At 34.2% G+C, this 13,970-nt stretch overlaps 1 pseudogene across 1 annotated transcript; it reads right to left on the bottom strand.

Moving 5' to 3' along the window:
* Positions 1-9,178: 9,178 nt before the first annotated feature.
* Positions 9,179-9,259, bottom strand: BDCG_16347 (annotated as a pseudogene). The gene has a single exon. The product of its transcript is annotated as a tRNA-OTHER (tRNA).
* Positions 9,260-13,970: the final 4,711 nt, after the last annotated feature.

The raw sequence follows: 13,970 nt of genomic DNA, 5'->3' as shown, positions 1-13,970 counted from the left end.
ATCATGATTGTTCACAATCTCTTCAGAAGTGTACACATCATCAGAGACTGCTGTACAGAATGAGAATCTGAGTATGAGATACATCAAGCTGAGAGATCTGCTGAAGCTATTAAGCTTTAATAATGACTGAAAAAATGATGCTGCAATCAGCTGACTAAGTCAGATGTGATTATATTATCAGATTAAACATGAACTCACAGATAGACAGTTAATGAAATTTCAACAAGTCTTAAGATCTGCTGCATTTCTACACAGAAAAGCAAAGTAATTATAAATAACTGATGAAAAGATAAATCTCACAGATCTGAAGTGATATTCATTCTTATAAATATAAAATGAGTTTTTCAAATAAATCTTGCACAACTTTGAGAAAGTGAATATATGAGATAAGTGTTATGAACACTTCACTGAGTGTAGATAAGTGAGTAATCTTATATTATACTTCACATACTTCAGCTTATACTATCTTGTATTAAATGAAGAGCTTTTAACATCTTTCTGTTTACAGATCTTCATTCATGATCTCATGCCTGAGTTGAAAGTGAAATGAAAATGCTTAACCTCACAGTCAGATATAGTGAAGAAAGTATACAATATTCTCATTATACAGAAACAAGTGAGTCAATTGCAACAGAAAATACTGCAATTAAGTATATCTCAGTGAAGAACAGATAATCAGACTTCTATAACACAAGTTATACATCTGAACATGATGAATCTAGATCTGAATGCTATCACTAAAGCACTGAATTCTCTGAAAAAGGAATTCTCTGAGTGAAAACCTTGATATCATGAGCATTGAGCTTGTTTCAACTGCAGATATCAAAATCATGATGCAAAAGATTGCACTCAGTATACACAGTCAAAAAACTAGCTGAATCAGTGAGCTCAGAGACACTCACTGATATTCTATGAAAAGTCTTCAAAGTGAAAGAGATGCTCATGTTAGATGACTCTCTGAATTCTGTGAATGCAAAGAAGAAGCAGGCTTCTGAATGAGATATGAGTGAGAATGATGAAGTGAATACTCATCTCAATGCCTTGAGACCTGAAATGTTAATATATAGAGAGCACTTGAGTAAGAATTGAGAGATGACTGTAAAAGTGTTAGCAGACACAGAAGCTTCTACACAATATATTGAGAATCATATGATCTGAAGATTGAAAGAGATCTGCTGAGTGAAGAATCCCTGATGCATAAGATTATCTGATAACTGATATTTAATATCATCTGCAAGAGTAAGAGTTTTCTTGCACTTCAGAGAATGATCTTGCTATATTTAAGTGTGAGAGCTGCAGAATGTGAAATATGACCTTATTCTCAGACTTGATTGATTTCAAAGGTTCAATCTGCAGATTCAATGATGTACATGTCATATACAGTTGACTGATAGGAAGAAAATGATTCATATGATTCTATCAACTGATATGAGAAGAACATTTCACACTTCTGATATAGAAGAGTTAAATCTGCTTACACATTAACAAGCAAAGAGAATGATTTGTAAGATCTTATCTGAAAGCATTCTGTATATCATACAGAACCCGGAAGCAGAGGAAATCAAGATAAAGAATATACAGAAGAACAAGTGTATGAAGAAGCTTCTAGAGAAGCATAGAAAGGTCTTCTGAACAGATCTTTCACTGAAATTACTGCTGAAATGAGGATTCATACATGAGATTGACACAGAGGATGCAAAACCAGTCAACCAGAATGTGTACCCTCTGTCACAAACACATCTTGAAGAACAGAAGTGTCAGATCACAGATCTTCTAGAACATGATCTCATACAATTCTCATCAAGCGCGTGGGGCTTTCCAGTTCTATTTGTGAAAAAGGCAGGTGAGAAGTGATGAATATGTATTGATTATCAAGTACTCAATAAGCTTATAATCAAGAATGAATATTCACTGTCATGAATTCAATAACAGTTGAATACAGTCAGAAACACCTGATATCTATTAAAGATCAATCTTCTCTCAGAATACTGACAGATCTGTGTAGATGAACTGTCAGTTCTGTGAACCACATTTAATATACAATGAGAAAAGTTCAAATTCCTGATAATATCATTCAGTCTGACAAATGCACCTGTCATCTTTTAAACAATGATGAATATGATTCTTCATAAACAGAATGAAACCTCATGCCTCATATATCTTGATAACATTCTAGTCTTTTCAAACTCATACAATAAATATCTGAAGCATCTCAATGAAGTGCTTACAACTCTGACAGAGTATAAGCTCTATATTAAATCAATCAAGTGTGTGTTTGAAATAGAAGAGTTGAAGTTCATAGAACATGTAGTGAGTGATAGCTGTATATGCCTCATTCTGAAGAAATTGAATATCATAGTAAATTAATCACAGCTGAGAAACATACATCACATATAACAGTTTCTTGAATTGATCTCATACTACTGCAGATTTATCAAGAATTTCACATGAATATCTGCATCACTCTCAGATCTCTTAAGAGAAATTAATACAAATCTGTGAAAGAAGAAGTTTCATTCAATTATCTGAAATGCTGTGTGTGAAGAGGCTTTTCTCACACTGAGAGAATGTATAACAACATTCTCAGTGCTTATTTAATCAGATTGTAATAAATCTTTCTACATTGAGATGAATGCATTTGAATGAGCTATTGAAGACACTCTTCTACAGATGAATAAGGACAGCAAGCTGCATCTGATGATGTATGATGATAGAAAACTATCAGGTGCTGAGCTCAATTACTCAGTGTATGAAAAGGAATTGCTAGCAATCAAGCACATGCTGATGTTGTGAGATAGATATATTGACAACAGACATATAATAACAGTGATCACAGATTATAAAAGTCTTATCTATCTACAATTAATGATAAAATCTTTCAAACACTTAGCATGTTGAATCTCAAAGTTCCAAGTGTACAATCTTCATATTAAATATTAAAAGAGATCAGACACTGTGATATCTGACACAATCAGTTACAGACTCAATTTCATGAGTGAGGATTCTGTGAACCAGGTACAAGAGATGTTCACATTAAACATGCTGAGAGAATGCAAGGAATCAGAATGAGTGAATACTATGATCTCTCACTTGAAGAATGACAAGATGTTAAATAATAAGTGTTTTATAAAAGTAGTAGAAGAGATGCTTCTGAGCTTCAAGCTGAAGAAATTGAAAAACAATGTTATGCTTTATCATGATCTAGAATACACAGAAGCTCTCTATCTAGAATCTTCATTTAGATGTAACTTAATGACTCATATGCACAAGGAATTCAGTCACTTAGAAAGCTCTGAACTCATGAGTATACTCAAATCAAGAGTATACTGACTAAGCATGACTGAGAATATTCAGACATATACTCATAAGTGTCTGAATTGTCAGGTTGTGAAAGAATCTAAGAAAGGGTTAGAATGTGAGAAGATATAATATCAGATGAAGTATACAATACAACTGTTCAAATAATGAGAGATGAATCTCATAGACATATTACTGTGAATGTCAAATGAAAATCAATGAATAATCACTGCTATTAATTACACTACTGACTGGCCAGTCATGAAAGCAGTTTCAGAGATGATAGAGAAGATGATGATGAAGTTTCTATATAATAAGATCTATATCAACTATGAAATGCTGCATGAGATTCTAACTGATAACAGTGTGAACCTTATAGAAGAAGTAGTGAGGCATTTTATAAGCCAGTTACAGACAAGACATTGTAGAACAATGTCATATCATCTGTGAATGAATGAGAAGGTGAAATGCTTGAATAGAATCTTGAGCAACATGCTGATGAAATATCTAGTGAGCAAGCCTACAAGACTATGAAATGAATATCTTGGACAGACACTATTAGCCACACAGATTCAACAGCATGCAGTCTTCAAGTGTTCACCATTCTACCTGTTGTATGGATTGCATCCGCGCATCCCAGAGAATGCTTTGAAAAAGGTGAGGGAGAAAACAGTTGCGGACGCAACAGTCGCGGATGCAGAACCAAGATTGAAAGAGATCAGCCACACACACACGAAAGCTAATGAGTTACTCCTGAACTGAGCAATTCAATCAAAAAGAATATGAGACTCACTTGTTAAGAAATTGAGTCTCAAGATGAGAACATGAGTTCTCATATGTAATGAGAGTTCTGAGAAGTTTTAATCTAGATAGTTTGAGCTATATAAAATACTCAAATCACATTCTCTGGAAATGTATGCATTGAAAGAATCAGAGGGATGAGTCTTATGCAACTTAATCAATGATTCATGACTTGTGAAAGCAAAGATGCAAGACCTCAGCAGATTATAATCATCTACAGTACTATTATCAGTGTTGAAAAAGAAGAGACTTATAATTAAAAAGCCTTGCAAAGTAAGAGAAATCATAGACACTTATAAATCAGATGATCTCACTTATTCTGATCTTTTCACAATTATAAGAAAAGAATGGGAAGAAATGAAGAAATCAGATAAACACTACACTTCAATAAGTGATGAGACTGTAGTCAGTTGTATAATAACACACTGCAGACAGCGGGCACAATATGATAAAGAGTGATCTCAGAGCAGCAGACTTGCACATGAGTCAGATTGCAGAAGAAAAAGAAATTCAGAGTTGAATTTAACTGTTTACACCAGTTTAATCATGAAGATTACAGAGAACAAACTATCTGAAATATTCATGAATGTATGAGACCAAGTCATCTCAACCTCTGAAGATACTCAGAGGTCAGATGAGGTTAGTTTTAATGAGCTGTTCACTGTAGTGATCTGAGTGAGTGAAGAGAGACAGTATAATGCATGAGACAGAATCACAAAGATGAAAGCTACTGAACCTAGTCACTGAACACTGTATCATATAGAGATTGTGTAAGAGTAGTGACTAGCAGATAAAGAAAAAGTGTAAGAAAAAGAAAAGAGATAATGAATTAGTCACTAACTGTAAGAATTGACTGCAAAAAGACAAATGTTATCATACACATCTCATTCATTTTCATACATCACACATTTAATCTATTTTCAACATCACATCACCTGAAAAACATCAAAAATAAAGAAAATCTCAAAACTCAAGGTTTACAAGGAATTTGAGAGTTGTAAGCTGCTCTTATAATAACACTGTGCATGCCTCTGATTCCTCTACTGCTCTGTGTATGACATTAATATCATTTATTGCAATATTGACTGAAATGCTAATATAGAAATGCACATGTGTATGCATAGAGAAATTGAAGAAGAGTGCAGGACTCACAGGATCAGAAGCTGAGACAGAGAGAGTGAAGACAGAAGAAACAGAAGAAGAAGAAGATGCAGAACTGAATGAATAACAGCAGAAGTCACTCAGAGTCAAATGCTTATAACTCAGTGTGCACATAATCTTCTCTGCAGAGGAGGGAGAGAAAGCAATAGAAGAAGCTTAAGAGTGAAAGAAGATAGTCTCAGTAATGTTATCATCTTTAATGAGAATGATCTCTGACACTGAAGCAACTAAGAACCATTATTAATGTATAAAAATTATAAAATCAGAGATGAGAATAGTTACTGAATGAACACTCACTGATCTTAGAGTTGTACATGCAATTACAACATACACAAGACTTCTCAGAAAGAGAGAGAGAGACACAGAGAAATACAGAATGCAGAATGCAGTGTGTGAACAGCTCATTCTCATGACAACATCTCAGACAAGGTGTACAAGCCTCATATCTGTGAATATAAAAGAGTACAATATTCACATTTCTGTTTCTGAAAACACAGATATCTTTTGTCTGCATCATGAAGTCAGATGACAGATGTTAGAGAATAGACTGATATGAATCTATCATTCTGAAGAAATTTATCAGAGTGAATGTCTCTGCAATGTTGAACTTTACAGTTATAAAAAGCTTCTTGATATCTGTGAATATCATGACTTTGTGCACAGTAAAACTCATAACAATTTCCTCTAAGAACAGAAAAATCAGTGTCAGATTGAAAAGATGAAAAGAAAAAGACTTACAATCTCAACACTGTTAAAGAGAAGAGTGATTCTCTGATATGAATAAATAATTATCTCATCATGAATATTTAAAATGAATATAATAATTGATATCTGTGACTGAGCTTCAGATAGTTGTGTTGTACACAGTCTTCATATAATAAATCATTCTGAGAGTTGATAAGAAGAGTGAGAGTGTACACACTGAGAGACATGATTTATTAAGTCTACACAATATCTTCTTAAATCAGAGAGAGCTGGTAACAAAAGCAGAGACAGTAAAACCAGAAGTGGCAGGAGTGAGAGTCATGGGAACAGAGGTAGCGGGAGCGGGAGAACCAGACACAGGGGCAGATGTAGAAGATTGAGGGGGAGCAGCAGAGGAAGAAACAGAGAGAGGAGAGAAGAATGCAGGAGACCCGGTCACATATAACACAGACAATTTCTTCATTATCATATTCTTCAAGTTCTCAATCAATGATTCAACATTGAATTCACTATCATCAGCAGATGCAGATCTGTCAACACATGATAATTCTACATGAATAAAAACAAACATATCAGCATCTGCATTCATGCAAAATCATGTCAGAAAACACAATCAGAAACCTGCTGAGAAGAGAAACAGTCAAGAACATATGAGAAGATGTGTCATCATTCATAGTAATACATCATTCTGGTGATCATTAGAAGATAAACAAGTCCTGATCATGTTTCACAACACATTATACTTACTGCTAACAAACTGCCTGGTATGAGCACTATGATGATACTTGTTGTGAGAATGAGAGATCATTGTCAGAAATGCATATAATGTGATAGATAAACAGATGAAAAGAGTTGAACAGAAGAAGAAGTAGAAATCTTGAATGAGATAGTGATGTTCAATAATGATGATGATGAAGAAGATGATTGAAGAATGAGAAAAGTTAGTGAATAAGTGATGTAATATAGTGAAAGTTTCTTTGTGAGAGTGTATGCAGAATGCTAGCTGAATTAGAGATAGGTCACACAATTGTGAGATACTAGTGATGAGCTAATCTGCATGAAGCTAGAGTGTATGACATGGTCACATGAGTGTGACTGAATCTGGTAAGGAAGGATGTGATTCAGAAGAATGTACAATCATCAGATAATAACATGACCACTTCCAAACTACTAGCATATGTGTATGAGTGCAAAGGGGCCATAGCGTACGCTAATTAATTTAGTGTACAAGATTACAATATAAGAAGCCGGCGTACGCCTGTAATTGTACGCTGGCTTAAGCAATCTTTGAATCACAGAATTATAGATGAGAATATTTTCTTTTTACATTTAATTAAACAAGATTTTCACTTTGATTTTATCTCAAATCTTGAATAATGTATACTCTTCTTTTGTTTCTGCCAGCTTTCATTTCACTTGTTTAAACAAGATTCTTTTATCTTTCTCTTTATGAAAGATCAGAACACTGTTTTTTGAATAGATCTGCTTAATTCTGAACTCTTTTTTACAGCTGAATCAGTCAATTCATTATCATGAATATTCATATGAGCAGGAACTCAATGCAGATGAATTATCAGTTTTAATATTCTTCTCTTTTGAATTTTCAAAACAGAGTTTAAGATCAGTTCAAGATTCATTTGACTATTATAAATCTGACTATTTCTAAGTCTTTTTAAAGTAGCTTGACTATCAGAGAATATTCATATCTCTTGCAAATCATTTCCTCTTTTATGAGATTTTATTTCAATGAGTTTGAAAGCTTTTACTATTGCAAATAGTTCAGCATCAAAGACTTCAGATTCACAGTCTAAATTTCAGAAATCTGAGATAAAATTAATATTATCTTCAGTATAAGCAATGCCTGCATCTAATCTATTCAAATTCTCATTTTTTAAGTCATCTGAGTAGATCAGAATAGAGTCTTTTATATTAATTATAGAGATCTTCTTCAAATACTGTTCATATTCTCTCTCTTTAGATAGTTCACTTATTTGTAAGTCTATGAGAGATTTCAGCTTTTCTCTTCAGAGAGATATCTTCTCATAATCAATTTTCTTAACATTTAATGAAGAAAATTAATTCTTAATAAGTGAACATAGTCTATACAGTTGAGAGAGTATTTTCTTTAAAGTACTATTCTCATTTCAATCAAGAAATCTATTTCAATTCAGTTCATTTTCTGAGTTAACTGATGAAAATGAAGAAGAGACTCTTTCTCTGATTATATGATTTAAGCTCATCTTTATGACTCTCAGAGCATAGTTTATACAGGCCTTTTCAAATTGAATAGTAGAAGATGAAATTGAAGCTTCAATTTTCATTGCTTTAATAGAAGATAACTTGAATGCTCTCAGAATTCTTCTCAAAGCTCTGTTTTATAGACTTTGAAAGAGTTCAGTGAAGTTTCCTTGATTATTTCATCAAACTTGAACTTCATAATCAGCTACTGAGGTAATACAGGCTATGTATAACTGTCTCATAGTCTGAAAGAATAGACCTCTCTCAGTATTTGATAGTCTGATTATACTATTCAGTAGTCTCTCTGCCTACGGGCACTAGTCACCCGCAGGATGCACCTTAAGCTAATTACATTTAACCCTCTATAATTAACCGACCACCGCGTCCGTCCTCTCGGGCCAGCCACTAATTTCCAGGGGTGTTAGTTAGTGGCTGCCACTGCTCACTTGATGATGTACACATCAAGCTTTCAGTTGCTGATCTCGGCCTCATTAGATGCTCATAGACCTATCAATCAGTTGTCATGACCTCACCTCATGTTAGAGACTAATCATAGACTTGATGACTGCAGTCCTCTCTGTCAGTATTAGGACTTGACAGTGAGCTTGCAGACTTGAGTCTATCAGAGTGCTCTGTTTAGAGTCTAGATACATGTCTAGATCTGCTAGTTAAGTGATTTTCAAAATCATTCTCTGTATTTGAGAGAGAGCTAGGCTTCAATGACAGTTCTAGTTAGAGACTTGCTTAAGTAGTGTATAATCACTACATTAGACTTGGCTCTATATTGTTAGAACCTTGACAGGTGTACAGTAGAATAGTGAGATATTAACATCTCATGCCAGCCCTGGTGAGTGTTTGCAGGATCTTGCTTAACTAGTGGCTTGGCTTGCAGTAGAGAGTTCTACCCTGCACCAAGCCTTACTAATTAGGCTCAGCCCCTATTACATGAGGGCTTTCATGGGTAAGAAGTGGCAGATGCCAGCAGTGGGATTCAAACCCACACACTTCTAATGTGTGCGGCCTTGGTTACCAGTCTTACCAACTGAGCCACGCTGGCTAATGAACTTCTTTAAATACTTATTAAAACAGTATAATAAGAAGCACTCTGATTTCTCTCAGAACTATATATAAGAACTGATATCTCAGAATATTCAATCAATAATAATAACACTCTATAATTTTATAAATAACACTGAGTCTCTCTCTCTGAACTCTTACACATCTGAATAATATAAGAGATGCATGACTCTCATATAACTGATTATTCAGATTATGAATAACTGTATTAAATAGTCTCTTAAGAGTTCTACTAATCTGACATATTAAATAGTATCAGATGTCTCATTTAAAACTGTAATCATTAATTCTCTATCATCTTATAAAAGAACTGTAGAAAAGATCTGCTGAAATCACTTAATATTTCTAACAGCATCTGATGAGATGTGATAATTAACTTTATTATTAATCTCTCTAAGAGTAAGAATTATAGAAACATTCTGATTATCATGAATTAATTAAGTAAGAATATATTATTAAAATCTTGTAATAAGATGAATACTGAATAAGTTACTGAAGCTTTTCTAAGAAGTCTGTTCTATCAGATATATAAATTATCAAGATCTATAGTATCAGATCAGAGCTGTCAATTCATGAGCACTGTTTAAACAAGAATCTGTTAAGTTCTTAAGATTATATACTATTTGTTAACTGTCTATCACTCTGAGATCAATAATATATCAGAATAGATAATTCAGACTGTAAAGAATTATCTTTATAAGTTCTGTAATTACTTATAAGATGATTGATATAATCTTCTTTTAAACACTGAAGTTACTATCAATGACTGAGATACTGTTTCAACAGATATAAGTCTGTTTGTGGCGGGCTGCGCCCGATCAATCATATAGACTATTCCGTTACACTTCACAGATTCCACGTATGCTCTGATTCTCGGCCATTCTTGATCACCGATTCTCAGCCGCCACTCCGATCAATCATATAGACTATTTCATTACACTTCACAGATTCTATGTATGCTCTGATCCTCAGCCATTCTCAATCACCACTACAATTCTCGGCCATTCTCAATCATCAATCCTTGGCTGCTATGAACGCGCATATATTCTTCCGCCCCAAAGCTCCACCGCGTACACCACCACATATGTGTATAAATATTCATCTCAATCACTGATTCTTGCACTTTCTCTTTCTTCCTTCTCTAGTGTTTTTATCTTTGTTATATAAGACCTATCAATATTATACTGATCTAATCAGTGTAGGCCTCTTACACTATAAAAATGCTCATTGTCTCCTTATTAGAAAACAATTATCCACACATTGTCTCCTCATTAGGAAACAATTATTCATTGAGAGATATCTGAATGCGTAACGACGCGTAAGAAAGAGAACACACAGTTAAGCAGACACTGAGTTCTCAGATAGAAGCTTGCTCGTCAGTCGCCCTGGCCCTGCAACAAGATCTTATGAAGAGAGTAAGATCTTACAAAGAGAATGTCAGTGAAAGACCCGAGAGTTCTGACACTCAGATGTATAAGAATATGATTACACTTCTTCAGATATATCATACATCCGACGATTGATATAACCATGTCTAACGACAATATGAGAGAACCCCCGAACATGAGCATAGACGCAGTGCCACAGTGGCTCCGAGCAATGTTGAAACTACAACAACAACAGATAGCAGACATGCACGCGACTCAACAATGCCAATATGAAGAGATTCAACAATTATTACAAGGAACTCATGCAATTTCAACATCTACAGAATCAAATACAAAAGTGCTGAAAGAATGCTTAGATACTCTCACATATTTTAATGCTTCTGATCTCACTCTCTACTCATCATGAAGAATGAAAATGCTTACAAAACTGAGTATAGATGAAGATTTCATCAGTTCATTAACTAATCAAGGTTAATATATCAATAGAAGATTGAAGAATTGTGTGAAACAGAAGTTTCATTCATAAATGAAAGCATATGAATCAGTGTTGTGAACATCTGACAATATTATAAGATATCTTGATATTCTGTTCTAAGACACTGCCATGTAATAGAAAGTATTAGATTGATTACAGAGTGCTTAACAGAGAAATACTTCTCTTACAACATTCATTTCTGACTTCAACACTAAGATTCTAGAAGCAGGTGATTAATCTTAGAAGAATTAAATGAAGATTAGCATGCTTAAGAAGACATTAACTTTTAAACTCTTACAGACTCTTATAAGTGTAGATGAAGACCAGACTTATAAAGGCTTCTGCACACAGCTCTGAACAATGAATAACTGTCTTATCAAGCTCAAGAATATGCAGAACAGTGGCAGAAGACATTACATTTCAGTGACTTATACATCAGTACTGATAAATAACTCAGTTATTCATACACTTACACTGAAGAACAATCATGATGCAGATGCTATGAACTGAATAGATTTGAATATCTATATATAAGCAAGAGTTTTCACTATTCAAACAGGCTTCTGAGTCTCAGAGATCACTTCTGAAGAAGTTGCTGATCAATGTCAATATGAAGTATGCATTAATTGTAACTGATTGAGACACATTGCTTTCAACTGTTGATCAATCTATGTGCCTCCACACTTGAGAGAAAGATTAAAGAATGAATCAGTGTCTGTCTATGCCAATCACATAGCAGTGAAGAAAGATGCAGAAAATAACTATGAGAATGCTCTGATGAAACAGGGAAAAGATTAGCTTCTGTTCAAATTCACAAACAGAAGCTTGAAGAGATTGAATGACAACAATTTGAAGAGAAGTCACTATGCAATGATAAAATCTCCAGTTGTAAGACATCATAACCTCCAGTGTATTTCCTTATCAAATACTCCCCACCGAGACCCCGCTGAACAATATAAGATAGGAGATCTGCCACAACTACCACCGCGCCGCCACTGATCCGTTCCCTTCTCAACCGACCTAGACTCTGAGTTCCGTGTTATCCGAAACAGCGGCCCTTTACCGATGGGAACTGCTTCTGGAAAGGGGGGGCTAATGTGGCGGGCTGCGCCCGATCAATCATATAGACTATTCTGTTACACTCCACAGATTTCACGTATGCTCTGATCCTCGGCCATTCTTGATCGCCGATTCTCAGCCGCCACCCTGATCAATCATATAGACTATTCCATTACACTCCACAGATTCTATGTATGCTCTGATCCTCGGCCATTCTCAATCACCACTATGATTCTCAGCCATTCTCAATCACTGATCCTCAGCTGCTATGAACGCGCATATATTCTTCCGCCCCGAAGCTCCACCGCGTACACCACCACATATGTGTATAAATATTCATCTCAATTGCTGATTCTCGCACTTTCTCTTTCTTCCTTCTCTAGTGTTTTTATCTTTGTTATATAAGACCTATCAATATTATACTGATCTAATTGGCGTAGGCCTCTTACACTGTTCTTTCTTATATATGAATATTATATAAAAGTACTGAATCTTCTAGAGATCACACATTTCACATTAAACTCTCACAGTTCAATTCAGATCACTGATAATATAGTAATAAAACTTCAAAATATCTGTGATTAAGTAGAAGTCTTCATAATAAGCCTTAAACAGAATCAAGAAAATTGCATCAATATTCATCAAGATCTTACTAAGCAATATAAGATAAAAGATCTGATATGATTGAATCTTAAGAATATATAGATCACATACTCATGTCACACACTGAATTATCATTATATAAAGTATAAAGTGATAGAAGTTCTAGACAGCTATAACTATTATCTTAATATATCATCAGAGATTTATAATATCTTTTATACAAGCCTGCTTCACTATACTATTATCAATTCATTCTCTTCTCAACTGTCTTCTGACTGACAGCTGTCAGAAATCATAGAAGAAGATAACAAACTTGAATAGAAGATTAAAGTTATTCTTGATAAGACATTTCACAGCTGTAGCTGATAATATCTTATAAAATGAGTCAGCTATGATCATCTGACCTGAACTCTGAGTTCTGTATTATTCAAGATCACAGTTCTTGACTGATGAGAGCTACATATCATCAACGAAGAGAGAGAAGCTAATGTGGCCGGCTGCGCCTGATCAATTATATAGACTATTCTATTATACTTCACAGATTTCTATCACTTCAATTCTCAGTCATCAATTCTCAGCTGACAACCTGCAGAATTTCTATTCTTCCACCTTGAAGCTTCACTGTGTATAAGAACCTCTATTCTTCTGCTCTGAAGTTTCACCACATACATCACTGTGTATAGACTGACCGCTGAGATCATGAATTTCACATTTGATTTCATTTGATCTGGTCTCATACATTTCTTAGCATGAATCCCGTTGAGACTAGTCATTAAAAAAACATGCAAAGTGACTATATATGAGATCTTAAAATGAAATCATGACTTGAAAAAAATGAGAAAGTAGTCTCCTTTAGTCTCATTTAGTCTCATTCTTGGCATAAAGTTACTATTTTTAGACATTTTAAGGTTTTTTTTAGACTATTGTTAATTTTTTAAAAAGAAATGCTTTTTGATAACACTTAAATAAGATTTAAAGTCATTTAAAGCAATAAAAATAATTTAAATTAAGAAGTGAAAATCATGATCTTATTTGAAAAATGTAATAAGAGTAGACAGTAAGTCTCACTGAGATAGTATAAGACTACTATCTAATGTTAAAACTGTGTAATGGAATCGGTTGCATTAGTAATGAGACTATCAAAAACTCTGGTCCTGGTCTCAGAC

This window comes from Blastomyces dermatitidis, assembly GCF_000003525.1.
Source record: "Blastomyces dermatitidis ER-3 genomic scaffold supercont1.1, whole genome shotgun sequence".
Lineage (NCBI taxonomy): Eukaryota > Fungi > Ascomycota > Eurotiomycetes > Onygenales > Ajellomycetaceae > Blastomyces > Blastomyces dermatitidis.
The sequence above is the reverse complement of the archived record's forward strand: the minus strand, read 5'-3'. Positions and strand labels throughout refer to the sequence as shown.